This window comes from Haliaeetus leucocephalus, unplaced genomic scaffold (genome assembly GCF_000737465.1).
Source record: "Haliaeetus leucocephalus isolate CR32 unplaced genomic scaffold, Haliaeetus_leucocephalus-4.0 Scaffold992, whole genome shotgun sequence".
Taxonomy (NCBI): domain Eukaryota; kingdom Metazoa; phylum Chordata; class Aves; order Accipitriformes; family Accipitridae; genus Haliaeetus; species Haliaeetus leucocephalus.
Genome location: NW_010973428.1, coordinates 301581 through 324000, shown reverse-complemented (window position 1 = coordinate 324000; position 22420 = coordinate 301581).

The window sequence follows — 22420 nt, the reverse complement described above, 5'->3', positions numbered from 1 at the left end:
ATGGAGAGGAGATTTCTTGATTTTGGTTGGAATAAATATACATCAAATATAGTAGGCTTCAGCATCACCCAGAAAACTGATGTTTTGTGGATAATGAAATGGGAAGTGCTTAGCTAGTTTTCAGTTATAGTCTCTGAGCATGTCCCCGGTTTTCGCAAGCAGCTCCTGCAGTGGCAAACAGCATGCAAGTTATTTATTTTCAGCTCTTCTTTGACTATTGTTACACCTGCCCGTTGGCTTTCATAAGATAAGATAAGCAGGAGGGGGACATCAGCAAATTGTTTGAAGTCCAGCTATGCTTTGTTTTTAACCCTTATTTCCACGAGATTCATATAGCTGGGCAATTGTAAGAGCTGAAGCTGTTGAACGCACAGTATTTAATTCTGAAAACATTAAGTATTAACTTTGTGTGGGGCTCAGTACTAAACTTGGCAAATATCAGGTGATAACTTTATTCCCCTCTTGTCAACTTATTCTCCTCCTGCAAATCTTCACAGCTTCCAAATGAAAGGTCAATAGTAAGCTAAGAGGGCTTACATTTTTAAGCACCTGCATGGTGACCTCATCTAACATCTTGTCTCACCTGGAAATAATTATCAGTTTATTTACTATGCAATAGACATTCATCCTTTCGTATTCAGCTAGCTTTTTGTTTTATTGTGCCACCGGCTTTGTCTTCCTGTTACACATACAGTTGTGTTGATTTTACTTACAGTATATGCTGTGCCATTTTGATTTTATTTTGGTTGGTTGGTTGAATAAACTTGCGACACTCGAACATTTGAAGAGAGATTTGCTAAAACAATACCAGTATTTGATCCAGTTTCATCTCAACTATGATAAAACCTGGACATTTTAGATGTTTATCAAAGGTCTTTTACTGGGGGGGGAGGGGAAGTGTATGAAATAGATGTGTGACATGTGAAAGTAATGTTTGCTCTGAACAAACTTCTGAAAACTTAGTTGACAAAATTTTGGATCAACTTAAAAAAAAAAGCATGACTTTTGAAATCTCTGAATGCCTTGGTTCTCAGTATTATCATTCTTTAATGACTTTTTCTTTATTAAAATAAGTAGTTTTAAGACTTCTTTCTGACAGTATTATGTAATTTTTTTAGAGTGGGTAGATGGGAGTGTCGCTTGTATGTAACCGTACAGATGACATGTATTTGTCTATTCTTTATTATCTTAGTAGTTTCATGCTATGTATGTACCATAACCAACCTATTGCCTATGAGAAACATGTAAGATAATGTATTTACAGCCATTGTTACAAGTTTATAATGTATTTTTCTATCTTGTTTTATATGTATGTTATATAACATTCAAAAGAATTTTTTTCCTGATTGAGAAAAAAGGATACAAAATGCAAAACCCACAATTTTGATAACTGAAAAATTGCCAATTGTTTTGCAGTACTTTATTATATTGGGAGTGTTGTCTTTCTTGGGCTTTTAGTTAGCTACTGGATGAATACATTAGACATATTTGGGTTTTAGTTGGGTTTTTACATAGCTTGCATTTTAATTCTTTGGTTCTTTGCTGTTTCTATTAACCCATAGCATTATTTTAATAAATGTTATAATACCAACCTACTAACTCTGGACTATGTCTGTTTATTAACCATTACATGTTTAATTAAAATAAACAAATAAAGACGGAAGAATGTAAAGTCTTGAGTTACTGGACTAACCCTGAAGAACGTGACCACAGATAACACAATGTGACTTGTTTTTATGTTGTTTGTCAGCTGACATTCTGCACACTACTATTAAGTTGGCTTTGGTCATTCTGGCCTTTTACCTTGGGGAATAGGTGCCAGTAGAAATGGGAACAAAGTAGCATTTTTTGAGGCATTCTTCTTGTAGAGTCTTGCCACTTGCCTTTCAGCATCTGCATTACTAATTCCACACTTTCTTTTTCTTTCTCTAAAATAATTACTGTCGGCTCACAGCAAAAGAGCAAAGATGCCAGTGTATTGGTAAATTGTGACAGTGTACAGAAACCAGTTTGATTCTTTGTTGAACCATTCAGAGGTTGCAGTTAATCTCACAGTAATTGTGGTTTGTTGGTTTTGGCACCTGATTCACTGTTGCATCACGTGACGTTTCTAAGCATAAAATACTTCTAGATAGAATTACCGTACATTGAAATACAAAATCTGGGGGTTTTCCTTGCCAAAAGTGCCTTATTTTCTTCATGCCACACTATTTTTAAGGAACTTTTTTTTTTGGTACTTCTGCTATAGTCTATCAGTGTTGCCTAGCTCAGGGGAGTACAATTTCTGTAAGCCAAAGGTCAAACTGGATCTTTTCCTAATGACTGCAGAAAGTACAAAAATACACTTTTCACTAAATTACCAAGCAACAGCCATTTCAAATTCCAGGGCTGCCTTTATGTGATCTTTGTCCCTGTGGATGACTGTAGCAACATGAACGCAGGGAACTGAAATGGTGAAAATGCTGTTTTGAATGTACATCTATGCAAATATTTTTACAGAAACGTTTCTCTTCCTTAAGGCTTCTGCTGTCTGAGGCTCCTTTACATATCCTGGGTCATCCTCCTGGATTAGTAATCTTAAGTGGACAGTAATTACGTCTAATGTCGAGGGAGATCCTCGATGTTGATAAACTCTTCAGATATCGACAGTTTTTGTGAAAGCCCAGTTTTTTCCTGTAGATAGTAAAAATTCAGATGAGGAGTCTTTGTTCAAATGCTTCCTTTAATTTATTATGTTTCAAACTACATATCTTGAAATCCATGCGATACAAAACTTAAAAGTTCTCACAGTATTGGTAGGAATTAAAATACAATGCATCTTTATTTTATGGAGAAAAATAGTCGAGCTCTGATGAAGATGTTTGTTAGTTTTCTAATGGTATGTAGCTCTTTGTTTTACAAAAATGTATAGGTACAGCTGAAATATCAATGCATTTAGAATAGTTTTGCTTGTACAGAAATAATTTTTAATTTAACAGATCATGAATATGTTGCTATCCTAAAAGTCAGCCACAGGCAGATGATAAAAAAATCAGGTATTTACAACAGATAACATCAGGACCTTTGGATAATGGCACAAGTGTCATTTCAGAGCCAATAATGTATATTCCTAAAGAATTTTGTAAGAGGCACACATTTAAACTTGGTGAAGTACTCTCTCTGGTTTAGGTGAAACTATTCAGATACTAAAAGATGAGTATTTTATATTGAAGAACACTTCTATTCCCAGAACTACTGCTTTTCTGTAATATTATTTTGTATTTTTATTAGATACGAACTACTGTCATACTTTGTCCACAGTGCATTTTCATCTCATTCTTCATTATATGCAGTAGTGAAAGTTGCTGTAAGTTTTGAAGTACATTAAAGTTGAAGAACCACAAAAAAAGAGGAAAACTCTTAAAATTTTATACTAATTATTGTTGTCCACCAAATGCATTTCTCAGTTTACCTAAGTGCCTGCCTGAAAATTTAACTATTTTATACTTCGCCTGCCTATCGGAAAGAAGCAAGCTATTTTAGAGGATGACTTCAATATTACTACATCACTGAAGCTAGGTTGTTCTTTTTCTTTATTATTATTCTGGGGTTAAATTGTCCTAACATTTGAAAGATCATACATTCAAGTCAATTAGACAGTTGCTGTTCCATCCAATAAAGTGGGATTTATCTTAGGATAAATCTGTTTATTTTTTTTAGTAGGTCAGAATATAAAGTAAAACATCATAGGGCCTTTCAAAGTAAAATCTGAGCAATGCTATTCACTTCTTAAAAGTGAACTGTTGTACCAAAGTACAACAAATTTGGTTTCACAAAGAGTATTTTTTATTTGGTGTTACCAATCCAGAATATATTTCATAAAGAGTCTTCAAGGACGTCTTTCAAGTGTTTTTAAGGAACATATGTTCACTGTATACTGATGATACTTTATTTGAACATATTAAAAAGTATGTCAAAAATCTGCATGTAACAAATGGTTTATTCCCAGATTGTACTCTGTGAGGGGGTCCACTAAAAAGTTCTCTGCCCCGAAAATGCAGGGAAACGTTGAAGTGTGTTGCCATCCATGAAGCAATTACTTTAACTTGGGGAAACCATGAGTATACGAAACTTAATTCTTTGTGTCTCAGTAAAAATAGCATTCATTATAAATAGCACATTGTACAGAATGGAATCTGAGTAACACATTCCTAGGGCTGAAAGCGTGTAGTTGTTATTGGAATTTCTGTTTTGTTTTTAATATATTTGATATATTTTTCTAAAACACTATTAATGGAATACTGTCCAAATAACACATGAACCATAACATTAACACATGGTAATCAATGTTGAATCAAACTGGTTAACGAAAGTACAGTGCTCTTCCTTCTATGTGCCTGCGCACTAATTGCAGGTGGTATGGTTCTGCACAGGAGGTGGGTGTTAGGCACAGCAGGTTGCAGTGCTAATTTCTTGGTGCCAGCCGTTCGGATGTCCGTCTTTGACAACAGACTAACTGGGAGGAATCTGACTCCCAAGGCAAAGATTAACTGAGGTCTGAAGCTCTTAGAAGAATTCATTGAAAAACAGCAACCACAAAACAACATATATACATATATGCTTTGACTTGTATTGCAGCAGTTTGTGTGAAACATTTAAGGTTTTGTTTGTGCAAAATAATGTATTCTGAGGGGAAGAACAAACCTGGACATTGCCAAAACACATGTAAATAAAACACCATTTATGACTGTACATTATGTGCAATAAAGTAACTGGAAAAAGTGCATGTACTTTATCCTCAAAAGCAAACTGACAGCTCTCAAAGCTGTAGCTATAGTTTTATTTTCTGAAAAGTTAAATTTTATTCTGTATCTAAACAGCAGAATAAAGAATGTACATTTTTCACACTTCAATTTTCATTAATGCTTTTAGCAGTGTTATGAAAGGTGTTAATTGTTGAAGAAGCTTAAATTTTCATGGTCATCTGATTACCAGGGTATTTTTTGCTTAACAGTTTCTTATTGCATATGCTGTTGTTGTCTGTAACTATAAATGAAGCAAGTATGCAATACATACTGTAAACATGCAATGCACATTTTGAATATAGATTTGTGGATGCACCGGTTCTATAAATTTCTTAAAGATGACCAAGTGATCTTGACGTTACTGTACTTCTGTAAGCATCATTGTTAGAATTGCTTAGAGCAAGTAAGGAAGAGGAGTACTACTTTGTAGTAAAGCTAACATACTGGTTTGGTGGGGAGGTTCTGGTTACTACAGAAAATGGAAGATAAGAAATCTGCCACCCTAGCCAGTATGAATCTAGTGAGACACGCTTTGGAGAAGAAACAGATTATGGTGTTTTAACATTTTCATTAATATTTATGTGATAGTACCCGGTTATAGTTTAAGACAATTTCTTTACCAAGGTATTCTTTGCTAAGAAGTCCATCTACTTTACAGCAGTTAAATAAAAAATTATTTGCTTCAGAAGTAAGTGTATAATAAGGTTAAATGTGGCGTCTTTAGGAGTCTGGTAGAATAGGGGAGAGGAGGCTAAATACCAACATTTAGGTACACTTTCTCTCCTGCACTCTTCTGGGAAGGAAGAAAAATTTGGCATATTAGCATTGAAAGATACCTTCCATGATGAGCCTCAACACAGTGGTGGCATATAGTCGTATCTGAGCTAGGTTTCATCTCGGTAGTTCGTCAAATGTAGAGATGGTATTTGGCGTGTGCCACATGAGGAGGTGAAGCAGCCCTTGACCTCTTTGCCGTTACTCTGGGTGCCAACGCAAGGACGCCTGTGCGCTGCAGTCCTGGTTTGAAGCATGGGCACAGCCTCGCTTTCTGTGCTGTCTTTGGCTGTGCTGTGCAAACCCCCTCCTTCATCCATCTAGATCCCTAGAAAACAGAATTGTGATGATCTTCCTTCTCTCTTGCACACAGTCAGTAATACCTATTTGTGATCATGTTCCTGCTAGGAATTGCATTAATTGGTCTACAAATTAAAGTTAGATATGGAATTTAATGACTGGAAAATTTCCATCAACAGACTTTACTACTGTTCTACCAGTGCTGTCTGCGTACGTGTTTTGGTATGTTTCTGGAGGATGGCCTAACATTTCTAGATGTCTCCTGAATGGTTTTACTACGGTTACTGTAGTTCCCTTGAGGAAATACAAACTTCACCATTATCTGTGTCAAAATAACAAGAAGTGTTCATACCAAAGAGCGCAAAATGCAGTGTCTGAAATGACTGTCTTTGACATTCAGGTCTACCAACAGAAGCAGAAAGACATATTATCCAATTGTTTTCTCAGTATCCACATCAAGTTCTCAAACAGTTAAAAACAGACGGTTCCTGTTGAGTTGAACTCTTCTGAAAATTATCAACCACAGATAACCTGTAACTCCCCAAACTATACATTTTAAAGTTTTTTGTTACAGAATAGCATAGCAAATATTTGCCTTTTTTAATTTCTGTCACTGCATTTTCAAAGTGTTTTCATCTTCTGCAACAAATAAGGTTGACTACTTTGAATAGTAAACTGGATAAACTCAGAGGTGAGGTTGAAGGAAAAAACACCAAATAATGGCACCTCTCAACACTGCATCATTTCAGCAGCTCATCAGTAAACGAAGGTGCTTTCTCTAAATTTTACATATTTGTATACCCCTTATGCAGAGAGGAGGCTAAGCAGAGAAATGACTTTTGGTAGTGGAACCTTTTCAGAATGAATTCTGTGGATTTTCAGTTCACTGAGGGTGGCCTTTCTGAAACAGGAGGTATTTCCACTGCCTGAAGCTGGGAAGATCCCAGGTCCTCTTGCCATAGGTCAGTCATTCAGCAAGCAGTTGTCTCAGTGTTGCTTCTGGTTTGCTTTCATACTCTCTTAAATTATGAAAATGAAATGCCATCTTTTGTATCCGGATCTTTTTAGTATCATGAAAGATGTATCAGTCCCTGCCTTGTAGGACAGTGTTTCAAAGGGATATTTTTGTAATTGAAGTTATTACACTAAAAAGGCAGGTTGAGTGAGCAAGAATATTATGGGAAGCGTGTTAATGTATGTTAAAGGTACTAGGATTGCTATTTTGGAGTCTCACTGTATTGTGTGCATTAGAAATGCACAACATAATAATAGTGTAATACTTGCTAGTTGTGCCCACCTTTCCAACTATGATTTCCAGACAAGGTGGTTTTCATGGGACTAAGAATGTACCTTGTACAGTTCAGAGGCAGTGAAATGACAAGATACTGCAAATCACTCCTACATATATGCCTTTTCACAGAGCACAGCCTTTTTCAAATGAAGGTTTTAAGGTCTTGGCCTCAGATGTTAGGTGATATATGGTAAAACTGTGATGCAGGGAGCATAGTTTCTTTGTTAGCCTACCTGCTAATCTCCAAAAGTTTAAACATCTGTTACTAATTCTGAGATGTTACTGCATGTTAATTGCCATGGTAAATAGCAATTTAACATGGGTGCAATCTGGAGACCTTCACATGCAGTAGTAACTCCTCTGGATTGTTTCATAGAGGTTGGATCCAGTTACTTGCATGCTCTTGTGTGACTTTTCCCATATAACCTTAGTGATGAGACAATTTTGATTCTTTCCCTGAAAGGCAACGAATGAAGCAGATCTTCAGCTTTGTTTCTGAGAGAAAATAGGAAATGTATACCTATCTGGACTGAAAGAAGATAAAGAATAACAATAATGTCAGAGCTTTGAATCCTGTCCTGAACAGATGAATAAAATTACTTTGGACTTTATATGAGCCAGGAGGAGGAGACAAACCTAAACAAGAGCAGCACTGTCAAGAAGCCCATGCTATGCTGACAAGAAGTTCATCAGAGGCTGTAGGCTGGAATTTTAAGGAAATTGAAATTATCTCAGTCCTTGAAGAGCTGGTTTGCCATATCTCCCTGTTATCTCAAGCAAACTTGTTAATTTCTCTGTTGGAAATTTTTCCCTCCTTCAGCCTAATTTGAATTTCATGTTCTTTTCTTCTAAGGTTCTGCCCTGCCCCCTTCTGTGCTGTCTTACATTTCATAGACAAATTCTCCCTTCACTAGGATGGCCAGGTGGCACGGTTTGTTCTTGGTATACAAAAACTACAAGCAAGACTTCAGGTCTAAATCAGGATGTGCGAGTGTGAAATTATTTAGAAAGCCTGTTTTAAATACACGTGACTCGGTCCAAGCAGATGGAGGAGGAACATCTTGATGGCGAGGACACAAATCTAACACTTGGAACACCTGGGTTTGAGATGCTTCTTTCATTGCTGATGATTTGTGCAATTTGGGGCAAGACCCTTGCAGCCAAATCCACAAAAAAGCAGAGTCAGCTGAAGTGGGAATTAGGCCTTATTCAGGTGTTGAAATATGGAGCGTGATTATATAGGTTTTCATCAGAAAAGTCTTTTTATGTTATTCCATAAAAGAAAACACCATCACCGTATCTTCTTTTGTCTGTTTTTAGCAACAACATCAACAAAAAAGAAAATCCCTGGTACCCAGAGACAACATACCCGCTCGAGTGCAGAGGGGAAAGTAGTGGTCAATAAATCCCCATCTTTCCACCACACCCATAGTAACTAGCTTAGCAGCTCAGCTGCTTGGGTATGTCTCCCTCCCCATTTTCACATGCACAGCATGTATGGTCGTAACTTAGCCTTCTGCATTCCCTAGCTACACGTGAAGAAGGTCAGTACTGTTTCACTCAAGTACCTTTGTTGCTCTTGTTCTGCATCTTTGTACCTCAGTTCGCTGTCGGTGAAATGAGGTTAATAGGAGTACCCTGGTAGAGTGTCAGCTGTGGATGATTGCATTCAAGACTGCAGAGTGCTCAATCGGTACAATGCTGAGTGTTCTCTAGTAGCATCACGGTGTCCAAGTGTCTTACGATATTGAATGTACTTAAAAATAAAGCTTGTAAGCAAAACAAAATACCTTTGACTTCTTACTTAGTCAAACCCACGGTATAAAAAGATTGCATGATCTCGTAGGCCGGCTGAGTTCTAGTCTCAGACCAGATTACCTCCGTGGGTACCAGCAGTGCCAGAGATGGCTGTCTCTTGCTTTGCCTTGGTTTGTGTTCATAACTTTCTCTGTCCTGCAGGCTCACTGTGGATGGACTGAGCTGCATTCCAGTTTTGCACAGTGTCAGCAAGTGCAAGGACAGGCGAAGGGACAGAGACACAGCTGCAGGGAACAGCACTGCTTTGTCTCTTCACCGGTGGAATGTAGAAGCGGGGAGTGCTGATGGTACTTGAGACCCAGGAGGACAGGCAAAATGGGATTGTATTGCAAACCTGCTTGGTGGAGGGCAGAATTTCCCAGTGCAACGCGGGAGATGGGCATGATGATAGTGCTAGAGTATCTAACACAGCACTTTTTACTTGCTGGATTGTTAGTATCGTCAGACAGCAAAATACCAAGATTTTTTAAATTTTCTGCTGCCTTTTGGGAAAATGCTGATCTGCTCTGAGAGCTCTTGGTGTTCACAGAGCCCGCTGAAGAGTCCAGCACGCAGATACTCTCATTGATCTTTGTGTGCTGAGGTTGAACAGCTTTGAGCTTTTGACTCTAGCAATCCAGTACCATTACAATACAGTGATGGTTTAACACATGATGCTCTTTACAAACCTAGATCTATTATAATACACGGTAAAGTCAAGGGGCTGGAAAAAGATGGAGCGAGGCAGCATTCTGCATTAGTGTTAAACAGAGGTGCGTGAGTGCTATTGGATGTAGGAGAGGATACTTGCGACATATACCATCTCCATTTGAGAGCTGAACTTAAAAATAGGGTGGCTTTTTTAAAATCCACATCCAGGTGCTGGACGATGCCTTTTGTTTTGTTGGTATGGCTCTTCCTTGACACAAAAGTTAGCATACAAACACCAGGTCTCTTCTGCAATCACGTGAGGCTCTGATTATTCAATTCTCAGGCTACCATAAGATTTTTGAAACTGAAATGCCTTAAAATAATTAACTTTGATGCAAGATCAACAGTGTTTGCAGCCTCAGGCTTGTAGCTGTGAATGGTTACATTTAGGATGCCAATTTTGCAGTGAGCTTTCTACTTGCTTCTGAAGGAAAGAGATAAATGCTGTTTGTAAGAGACAGCATTTTGGGTTTCTCAAGTGAGAGCCAGCATTAGCAGGTAGGTATAAAACAGAATCACCTCATCAGCCATACTGCTAGTCCCAGCAAAGCCCAATATTAGCTAATTTATCCTCAGTCACACTCAACCACACGTCAGCTGGCACCCAAACACTTTTGGGCCAACCTCAGTGTAGCAGAAGGTGTAGAAGTGGGGATTTAGCTCCTCCGTTAGGACTCTTCTAAGGTTTTATCTTGGTGAAGTAAACATTATTTTATTAGTTTTATTAGTTGTCATGTATGTCACAGTGATAATAATAATTTATATTAATGAAGTAGGACTTTCACCTGCTCTGGATTTGTCTTCAGATTTCTCTGTGTGAGGGAACCTTGAAATAAATTATTTCCACTCTGGCAAGCGCCTGGTTTAAAACAAAAGTGAAACCAATGAATGAAATACTCAAACTTCTGGCTCTTTTTAGAAGGGAAGGAAGCAGTAGATAATGTTGCCTTAGAGCAATTTCTCCCTTGTCATCCCTTTTTCCCTTGCAGTTTCCTGTCACTAATCACTGTGAGCCAGACTGCACGTCCAAGAATCCTTCAGACGGAGTCGGTGGGGCTGCTCGTGAGTAATTTGCAATGCACGCAGACGGGGCTATCAGACCCTGTGCTATTAGACTCATTTCAGCTATAAATTCTCTGGGCAAGGACTTACATTTCTTGTCAGTAAAACACTGGGTGCAATTCTGGTGCTGTGCTTTTTTTTTTTTTTTTTCCCCTTTCTGTAATCTCCAACTCCTCATTTTCCCTCACCCTTTTCTTCACACACACACAGAGCACTATGAGAATGAGAGCAGCAGCAGCTCTGACGAGCAACGCTAACATGCCTTGTGCCCCTGAGGGACTCCTTTGGACAATTTAGCAATGTCACTCTGGCTCTCAATGTTCTTTTCAAGTCAAGAGCCTCATGGCTGATAGCAGGTTGGGAAAGGGAGAGCCCAGTTGCAAAGGCAGGAAAAAAAAGTTACATCAGCGGCTGGCGGCAACAGGAGAGTCTGGCTGTGCCGGTGAGTCAGCCGAACCACTCACTCCGCTTGTTTATTCCAGCCACATACAGGCATGTGCAGGCAGGGAAAATTCCGAGCTTTGATTGCGTGTGAGGAAAGGACGTGCTTGTGCTGCCACCGTAAACTGTTCGCTCAGAATAAAATCTCATGAAGCATAATTGCCAAAATCCTGGGACGAAGTACTTCTGCTTCATCCCTGACACTGCTTGCTCTTTTCACTGGGAGAAAAGTAGTCATTTATGAGGGTTTTTTCCCCAAAAAATTTAATTACCAGCTTTGATGTGTCTATAATGGGAATAATGGCAGAGAATACAAGGTCTTCTGTCTGCACTGCTACCTGTACACTCATCTATAAATAGCACTTTTGTTTCACGGGTTAGAATAATGGCTAAAAAGACGTACTAACAGTGCAGTAGCTCTTTTCCTTTGTACTGGATCTAATAGGCCTGCAGTACAAAAAATACCACTTATGCTTTGCTTTTAGGCTGAAACTCACTCTGTGCAGAGGTCTAGCCCGGGGCAGAGGCCCCACTTAAATCCTGCTAAGCCCTCAGACAAGGCTTCCAGGTTCCCCTACGATAGGTACAAGGATCCAGAGGGTTTTTCAGTCTGTTCATGGGTAAAGGCACGTAAATAATACCTTTGTGACTCAGGTATGTCTTGAAAGATGCAACCTGGCGGCAGACAATTCTACTTTATTGTGCAGATACTTGTTCTGAACCACATGGCTGGTAAGTCATGAAATATTAATGGCCATGCAAATCTTCTCTTCTGTATCACAAGCTTTTCTGTGTTCCTGACCCCTGACTTCCTTTAATCATCTCCTGGGTGTGTGGTCTGTTACTATTCTGAGATATCTTGTGAACAGGAGCAAAGTAATTACTTGATCCCTGCCTGCTGCTAGAATCTTTTTGAAAAGAAAATGGAAACTTCAGAAATGCTTCCTCCTTGCATTAAAATCAGCCCCACCTGCTTGCTTCACAAGATTTCTCTTTTGGTAGCCTGAATGCAGACCTACAGTGTTCGGTGTTATTTTCATGACTGTAAGAACAGTATTCTTGGATCTCCTAAGTCATCACCTGCTCCTCCATTGATTAAATACAATTTCTGGTCAGATGTTTTCTCCCCTCCTCTCCCTCTCATACTGAGTTTGCTTAAGGCATCCTTATAAATAAGCTACAACTCCAACCACCAGACGTTTTATTGTGATTTGTTACAGGAAGGCCCAAAGATCTTTCAACCAGCAGCTGTAGTGCTTGTTAGTTATAGGGTTATCTTAGCCATCTCCCTAATAACTAGAGGCTGTATTAATGCCTGAAACATAAAGGTTTTTTAAGAACTGGGGCGTGTATTTTTGGCAGAAATCTCCTTTTCTTTCTCTACCTATTCTCTAACATCCCAAATACTAAAAATAATGATGTTACCATTGTGGGGAAATATGGAAATGCTCCCTAGCTCCCTGCCAAATGTAGGAGAGGTCAGTGGTTTGGTGCCATGTGGGTCTGACAACCAAAGAAGAAGCAGCTGTACAAGCAATACAGCTGCAGAGAGAGAACTAATCATGGAAGAGCATTTGCCATATGGGAGCTATTTTAGTAAGCCAGCATGATGAAAGTATAGACAGGAGTAGGTATTTTTACAAGTGAGCTTGTAGTGACTGCCAAGAGCATAGTGTAACACAAGGGCAATAATGACCACACAGTTTAATACAAGGTTATTAAATGTTGACCTACAAGTGGTTTTTGATTTCTGAAGCAATTTTGCTCAAGTGCAGGAGTCAGCAGTACAGCACCGAAACCAGTGTTAATTTTAAAATGGCAGTTTCATATAGATAAGGAGGTTGGGGAGACTAGCTAAGGTCAAAACATTAATTATCAGAGCAGAGAAAAAGGAACTGGGATACCTCAGGTGTTTGTATTATCCCACTTTGTAATACCTGGGATGAAACAGAAGAACCTTTCTGGGTCTCTGCCGTTCAGTCCTCAGTTAGTCCGTGCCATTTACCTGGAGTACTGTGTTCAGCTCTGGGGCCCCCAACATAAGAAGGAGATGGACCTGTTGGAACACGTCCAGAGGAGGGCCATGAAGATGATCAGAGGGCTGGAGCACCTCTCCTATGAAGACAGGCTGAGAGAGTTGGGGTTGCTCAGCCTGGAGAAGAGAGGACAAGACCTTATAGCAGCCTTCCAGTACCTAAAGGGGGCCTACAAGAAAGCTGGCGTGGGACTTTTTACAAGGGCATGTACTGATAGGACAAGGGGTAATGGCTTTAAACTGAAAGAGGGTAGATTTAGATTAGATGTAAGGAAGTTCTTCACTGAACAGGTTGCCCAGAGAGGCTGTGGATGCCCCATCCCTGGCAGTGTTCAAGGCCAGGCTGGATGGGGCTTTGAGCAACCTGGTCGAGTGGAAGGTGTCCCTGCCCATGGCAGGGGGGTTGGACTGGGTGATCTTTAAGGTCCCTTCCAACCCAAACCATTCTATGATTCCTTCTATGATTTCTGACAATCAGGTGCTAGTGTGGGACAAATCTACACCCTGAAGTCTAATAGTGTCAAGATACCTACCTCACCCTTGCTTTCAGTCAGCAGTTAGGTGCCTACATGTCTTTAAGGACACAGGTGTCTGCCAGTCACCACTTTTCAGACTTCTGGTGTCATTTGTGTTTTTCCAGCCCTTGCCTCTTGCCTCTGCTTCCTAGCTGCCCAAACTTTTTCTTCATTATTTTTCTTTCTTTCACACTTTTCTTGGAGGTTTTTTTTCCCTCCCAAAATGACCTCGGTGGCTTCTGGGTCCTGTGAGAAAGGCAGACCCACAGCTTGGCTCACACAAATGACAGTTTTGAAGCAACATTATTCGGTGGCTTAAAACCTGGCAGCCTCCAACCCGGGAACCACCTGCGACTTGACTGTGCCCTGTGCAGGAGCCCCTCGCCCTGTGTGGTGGCAGGTTGATGTGCCAGCAGCTGGGCAGGGCTGTGGGAGCCACAGAGAAAGCAGAGGGAGCAGAGAAGCCGGAGCATCCCTCCTTGCCCTTCTGCAGCACTGTGGTGTCTCACCACATGATGACTTATACGTGTCTAAACGATGGTAACGAGTCCAGCTGCAAGTGCGGCCCTCCCTTAGTTTGCAAAGGTGACAATTGCTGACCCTGGTTTTGGAAAGAGATGAGCTCTGATCAGCTGAAAGGAGCAATGAGTAATCCTCACCTACATGGCTTTGTAACTAAGCTGTGAGTCACTCTAATAAGTGATACCAAAAGCGCTGACCTGCCCATCTCATGCTTCTTCACCTGAGACTTCAAGTCAACCTGCAGCCTTGGTGTGCCTCAGGGCCACCTTTTGGGCAGAGGACACCCTGGGACAGTGGTTTTAACGCAAACCTTACTAAAGGAAGAAATGCTTTTGTAGTAGGTACGTATGCCCAAACACTCAGTATTAGTAATTAGGAAGCTTTCCATGGTTTTTCTGTATTCGGCATTTCCCTCTGAAGCTGCAGAATTGTTTTTTATTTGAATAACCCTTTCTCAACCTTCACCATTAGGACTTCAGTTGCAGACCACTCTCTCGTCTTGCACACACAAACCTGGCCAGCTAGAGCTGGCTGGGCTGGCGTGCAGCAACCGGGCAGAGAAGCACGTGGGATTGTCTCTGGGGACGTCTGTGGTCCTGTGGTCCTTGGGCCAGCACGAAGGATGCCAGGACCCTCAGTCCTCCCTGCTCTCCACCGTGCCCGCGCTGCAGGGTGGGACAGTGCCCATCCTACCACTTCAAAGGCCGCTTTGCCACCTTCCACTCCTCTGAGTGCGATGTCCTCAATATCCTCGCTTGGCTTTAAGCTCCACCTGTGGTACCAGCACGTCGGGGATTAGGAAAGCTGTTTGCTTTTGGTTTGAATGCAAGGTATGGGCTGGCTTGGCTGCATGCAGAAAACTGTACCACTGGGTGTTTTCAGCAGCTTCCCCTGCGTGCATGGCGCTATTTAAAGTGAAAGCACTTTGATTTGGAAAAGGCAAGGATGAAGGTGAAGGCTAATAATGGAAGTTTATAAATGCAGCTGACATTCTAGCACTCCGTGTCTTTCATGCCATCCTTCATTTACTCTCCTGGCACTCTCTCTTTCTCTTTTAATGCTCAGTTGTTTTTTTCCCCCTGTGAGGATAGTGCTTCTGAGAGTAACTGGGGTAGCTGAGTTTGATCTGTTTGCGTGCCTATGGGTATAGCGTGGGCTGTTATTTTAACCCCGCAAGTGAAATGATCCATGAAACCTTCAGAGTGAACTGCGCTATGGGACAGCCTTTCATAATCTGTGGGTTATGCTGAAAATAGTTTCAGGTGTTAAGAACTTGGAGCTCTTCTAACTCACGGCTGTTAAAAAAAACCCTCTTACATTTAAGAGCTTTTAATAGAGACCCATCCACATAACGCTCCTGTGTGGGTGGGTGTTGTCGGCACCAGCAATGGGATGCCTGGTCCAGTCCTGGTCTGGGCTCCTCAGCCAGCCTCCCTCCCTTGTCAGCTGCAGGACACGGGCAGCTCTAAGGGCAGTTCATCCTAGATCAAGAGAAAAGTCTAACACAAACAAGGGGAATCATTCGTCTCCCCTGTTACCTGCCCGGGCTCCCCATGTAGTCGGCTTGGCTGGATGCGAGTCCTTCAGACAGCAAAACCTACATGAGGTGAATGTGACTCGTGCTGAACCTCTCTCGAAGCCCATAGCAGGCAAGGTAGACAATGAGATTCTAGTCCTGTACCACAGCCTTGAAACGGGCCTGTCCCTCCTCTTCTGCCTCTGAAACTACTCTGTCCCTCCTGCCTTTGCTTTGCAGAGTGGAAGTCTATCTGGGTGGCATACAACGGTGTGCACACAAAGTGAGATGGTTTCTGCTGAAGCCTCACGTATTTGTGAAGCTGACCTTCTCCGATGCAGCCCACTCATTGCCCTTCACGTCCCTAGGGGTTTCCTACCTTGCAAGAACAGGGGGAACTCCTCTGCCCCCAAATCCTCTTCAAAAAGTACTTGCTTAGAGGTAGAGGGAGGCAAAACAGTGCAAGTTCTGCAGCTGAACTCATATTAGAGGAATTATTTCAAGCAGCCTGTACATTCCTTCTACTTAAAATTTATTATTAACAGTCTGAGAGGGAGAAAAATAATTCATTAAACAATCAGCAAGGCATTCATAAGACATTATTGAGATCAAGTCTCAGGGAAACACATGAGGCTTCACAAATATATGAAGTTTTATCTACCCAGTTAAGTCATTTTACATAGGAAAGTGAAACTTAATCCAACTGCTCTGTCTCTCTAGCGGCTGCTCAAGGGGAAACAAATTCAGATCCACCATAATCTCAGTAATAGGTTCAACACCAGCTCCCTCTTATCAGAGGGAAAGGAGCAGTTTCATCTCATAGTTTCTGCAGTCTGCCCCATGCTTATCTACTCCCTTGTGTCCAGATATCAGAGCAGACCAGTTAGAGGGGTCCCCTTTCAGGGGCTGGAAAGCAAAATGCCTTGCCGTGAGACCCTTCTCCCTTCCTCCTTGCTGCAGGCAGTTTGCAGGCACTTTCTTTCCCAGATGGGAGTTGCCCGTACCCAGACTTGCGAAAAAAAGTTTGAAAAAGTGCAATTTCTCCCTTAGCCCAAATCTGTCTTCTTGCTCTAGCCAGCAATGAGGCAGTAAGGCACTGCTTGGTCAGACTTGCCCCTCTGCTCTTTCTCCAATATCAGACATCTGGTATACTTGCCTCCTAACCATGCTAATACGTGGTGGGATGATTTGGTTTTGTTGAGAAGCCGAAGCTCACCAACAGCCTCACTTCTCGCCCCCATACTTTGCTTTCTGAACCTCTACTGTTTGCTTGTTCTGTGCGGTGATGATCCTGTATGGGAAATTACTTTTAAAACATCCTAAAGACATTTCTGGGAGCAGTGAAGTCTTCAAAGGAAAATTCTTGGGAAGCTGGAAATATGGTGGGAGGGAAAATACAATCTTTCTCTCATTTCAGATGAACTTCTGCCTTCCTTGAAATTCCTGTGAATTTCAAAGCCTTTGATAGTCATGAAACATCAGAGGAGCCTTTATGCTAAGCAAAACCTGTGTGAAAGCAGCGCTGCTTCTGATCCCACCAGGACCTGCTGCACACCCCGTTGCTCCTCCTTACGCTTGCCGTCCCCTCAGCCAATGCAGTCAATCTGCATTTGTTTGGGTGGCCGTGGCTGTGCCATTACTGTGCTGCGTAGGACGATGCTGGAGCAAAACCCGTTACAGGACTTGCCTGCGTGGTCAGTGGGCCACCCCAGTTGCTCTCCTGCGGGCCAGCCCAGCTGCTTCCCGGGTCTGGCCGCACTCTGTGCCCTGGGATGCCTGGCCTGCAGCAGCACGCACGGCACAGCTTGCTTTTATCCCAGCTTCCCCTACAGGGTCAACATCAGGCGGAGGGGCCGCGGCAAGCGGCTGTCCTGGGAGAGCTCTGATGGCACCAGGCACGGGTGGTGGATTTATGGGCAGCCACAAATCACTGTGAATGCAAGTTACTGAAAAGGACGGCACGACCACCACGAGCTGGGGCAGCCTCTCCTTGGGACTGGTACAGCTGGTGCGATGGGGTGGGCAATTTTTTCCCCGTAGCACAACCAGCAACAGGAGACTATGCAGAGGGTGCCATAGAAATTGCAAAGGCTGCAAAGTTGGAAAACGATCCCCACAGGCCCCTCCTGAAGGGGGGCACTGACCTGTGTGAGAGCAGATACGGTCCTCCCACTTCCCATCCCTTGCTTCCCAACTGCTTCCAGCAGCACTTGTGGGTGTCCTACCACGGACTCCTTCCAGAAACGTTGCTGACCGAGAACAGCATCTGGTCGAGCAAAGGGGGAGAGAGAAGAACCGAGAGCAGAAGTCCCAAGGGGATGTTTTCCACCTGGGCAATGGTTAGCCTGTGAAGACTGATACATTCATGTCTTCTTCATTCAGTGGGAAGAGGTAGAGGGTAGAGGGCAGCCCCTGCTCCAGCGGCTGTGATGCCTCTGCCTCCTGCTTCCCTTCCCCAGGCACCAGCCGAGTGGAGAAGCTGCAGCCTAACGGGGCAGGCCATGGGGTGGGCACCCCCCCCGGAGAAAAAGTCTACAAAAGCTGAGCAAACAGCGTCAGGGCCCTTGCTGGGACAAGGCAGTACGAGCACTGGGGAGCGTTCCTGCCACCACAAGCAGACTGCCGGTGAACCACAGTCTGCAGCACGAGGAGCTGCAGGTCTGGAATAGTCCTTGTCTAATCGTTGCGGTGTCACTGCCAGTGTAGACTTACCTCATCTCTCACAAATGCAGGCTTATTTGTATTTGACCCACCCACCTAATTGACTCACACCCAGACCTATCCGATCCATGCTTTTGAGAGCACACACAAGGGCTGTCCATGCTTCTCTCTTGTCCTTCACCGCGTCCGTTTCCTTGCACTCCCCAGGCTTCCCATCCCAAAGTATTTCCCCTGCTCCCTCCCGCTGCTGCTTTGCACCGTGCTGCTTCTCAGGAGCTAGTTTGTCTTCTGCCTTGCTCCATGCCTGTAGCTACAGCTTTTCTCTCCAACAGGTAGCTCAGTTGTTCTTAAACAAGCTGAAGAAGTATCAGACTATTTTTGGAGCAATGCAATGTGTTCCACAGAAAGTGAAGCTTATGCTTTCGGCTGGAGCAGTGTTGAGAAGTAAATTCCTCTTGATGTGAACTGAATGTAGTTTTTGAACATGTGATTGGCACAAAGTATACAGACAATGGCTTTCCACTAGGATAAGCTGAACTAAGGAGTGGGGCAAGTTGAACGATTTTTTTTTTTTCTTTTTTTTTTTTTTTTTTTTAAGCTGCCTTGGCTGAGTTGCTGCCTTTGAGCAAGGGCGGTGAGGTCCTGGGCAGGTGTGGCACACAGCTATACAGCGATGTGGGCAGAGCTGTGAAGCATGTCAAGAGTGATCAAAGACCTTAATGACTTTTTGTTAGATATACCACAGAAGGACAATGTTATGATTGGAGTTATATGGACCAAGGTCAGGATATGAATTTGTAACTGAGGCAGAAGGCTGTAAAATAAAGCAACAGCATTGTCCAGTTCTTCACATGACTAATGAAGCATCACTTGATAATAATGCTGATCGTCACTGCCAAACACAAATTTAAGCACAGCTCCTGTTCCCACCCTGCAGTGTTTATCAAGCTGGTCCCCTCCAAAATGGACTCGTGTCTGCAGAGCCAGCAGACGTGACTTAGCGATTAGCCAAAGGCCATGCAGAGGAGGAAAGAAGAGTTATCAGCTCAAATTACTCCCCACCCCTTCGATGGGCAACAGTTTTTGACTGAACTGTTTGAAATGTGGTGCACTGGTCTCAACCTGGAGGACAGAAACAGTACAGCTACCTAACAGAAGTTCAGTTACAGCAGTGGAGCTACCTTCACATCATGCTACTTGTTACTGAAAGTTTTACTAAATAAGATTTTTTAAAGTGTATGATAAAAGCGTTCAGTATTGGATGCAAGTGTGGCAAGGGGGGGAGGAAGGGAAATCATGCTGAAATCTGGCAGTATGATGGTGGTTTGGAAGAGAAACCCTCTAGAAGAAAGTAAGTAATTCAGGAAAGCTTTATTGTAAGTGAAGAAATGAAGATCTGTGGGCTCACCAGAAAGGCTCCAAGTGATCTGATCTGAATGTAAGGCAGAGGAGGCTTTTGCAGCAATAAGCAGCAAGGCAAGGAGGAAAACCCAACATAAGAGAGTGGCAAAGTCCAATACCTGATCTGACCCATTTTCTGTCTTTTTCAGAAAAGAGAAATCTAATCTGATCAAAGCTAAGAGGAAGAAAAACTAGATACAGAAGGTAAACTGTTAGTTGCCTTCCCCCTCTGAATTTTGCAAGAGCTAGCAGTTGAAGAGGTAAGAGTAGCTAACAAGAAAGTATGTATCAGAGAGACTTTCCTGAGAACCGGTGGGTCCAGGCCAGGATGGAAAAGCAGAACCCTTCAAGGAACAGTCTTCTAAAGAAGCTGAATGATTTGGGGACTTTGGTCTTCAGTGCAAAGACAGAGAGAGAGATGCAACCCCAAGCTACTATTCTTAAGCAGTAAAAATGAAGGAACTGTTGGGCTTGTGGTAACCAGACAACCCCCCCACCATCGGACTGCTGTCAGCCTCCCTACAGAAAAGTTCATTGCCCTTTCACAAAATCCTTCTATGGGGCTTCTCGTTTTTGCCTGGATCTCAAGCAGAGATTCACTGATTGATCTGTATGATAGTTTTTAGATGTTTTGGAATGGAGATGTAGGTAAAACGCCATGCACTTAGCAGATCTCTACACGGAGACTGCTGGGCTTCGCACCGCCTGCAGAGCGCTGGGAGAGGGCAGGAACGGCCCCTTTCCCCGTACGGAGCCACGTTGCTTTGTCATTACCAGGCAGCGCCTTCAGGACTGGAGATACGGAAAATCACAGAATGACACTTCAGTTGCAAGGAAAAATGAAGCCCTTGTTTTTAGTCTAATGTGGTCATTTTCCTCCTTCTGCCATACAAGAAAGGGGTTTCGAGAGCTGCCTTGGCACCCACTGAAGCCGGTAGTAAACACCTCTTGACTTCTGTGGGGCAGAGTGAAAGCACAGCCGCGGCTGAAAGAAGAGCTGGTTGAAGGTTGCACCCATCTTGCAACAAGTTCCTTGCTGGAGCAAACATATGTGTTTTCCAGTATTTTTATGGGGGAGAGAAGTGCATTGTGGAAGTTGAGGGGTTTTTTGATTTGTACCTTTTTCTTTCCAGATGCAACAGTCTGTCTCCACTGGAAACGTCGTCACATCCGTAAAGCCACAGGGATATGTCTCAGCTCTAACAAGACAATGGATGCAGGCGACCTCTTCCCTCCCACTTCCCCAAACAAAATTTGATCAGAAATAACTTGACTGATTTCTAGTGCAACCAGAAAGTGGCAGATGAGGGAAAAGCCTTCCCTTCGCTGAAAACTTCAGCTAGTACAAAGCCTGATTCCAGCTCTAGGTTTCAAGGCAATGATCAAATCTGGTAGGTGGTACTTGGAGGAAATGTGGGGGAAGATAGGCTGCTTGGGTTTTGCCTGTTTTTAAAATCCCTGTATAATATTCATCATGTACATGCTTCATAATCCCATAGTAAGTAGCCATAATTTTCCCATTTCACAAAGTTAAAATGCCCACATGCCCGCTTGCACATGGAAAAGTTGTTCCAGGTGCAGCCTGCAGCATTTAGAAAGGTCATTTTCAAGACTGGGGAGAGATTGGGGATGTTGCTGTCAATCAAAGAAGGAATATTTAGCTTCTTTCTGACAATGAACAGTGCAAATAACATTAGTTCCACTGCCATCCCTCTGGCCTAGAAGTACTGCTAAAAAAGTTCTTGTGCTTAATATAAATATTAACCACTGCAGTGTCCACTGTTGTCCCGACTGGGTTGTGCAATGTTTAGTAGTGCAAAATTTCCACCAGTGCTAGGTATCACACCACCGCTGCAAGTCTTGCCTTTTTTGCACGCACACTTCTTGTCCCCGAAGCCAGCTGCAGTGACTGCAGGCAGTCAGTCCCACCTTCTCCTTCCCACTCTCTGACTCTGCCTTTGGTTTTGAGCAAGCTCAGATTACCTTCATTCTCCGGATATATCTCCCTCCCTGCTGTCCTGTAAAATCAACAAACATTCCCACCTTCCCCATCCCCGTTTCCCTTCTCTGAATGCTTAAAGACCTGGGAACTCGGCACTGCTGGTGGGATTTCAAAACCCAGCCCAGGATCAAGTGCCAGATTTGGGCTAAACAGCTGCCGTGTACTGTCAAATCTACACACTACAATGATTTGTACAGCCTACTGCTGAACCAGCTAGAGCCATTTGTTTAAAAAATAAAGAGACAGATAAATTCAGCTTTTCCTCTTCTCCTAGCAAGCTGATATCATGTGTCTCTCTTAAAAATGGCTTGCTCCAGAATGCATTAGAGCTAAATTATCATTTATGTTTGTCACAGGGATTGCTAATGTGTAATGAGATTTTAGAGTTAATGTTTTGTACAAAGCACTTAGTGGAGCTGGGATGAAATTGGTTCAGGATTCTGAGGCGGTGTTTTAATTAAAGATATTTTCCAATCAGGGCCGAGCAAACGACTTGTCAGAAGATTTTGTGCCCATCAGCCAATATACCAATGCAATGCTGGTCTCGCTCTCTGCTTTTGGATTTTCTTCAGGGAATTAGAGGAGAGAGCCTCTCTGAGTCTCATGCA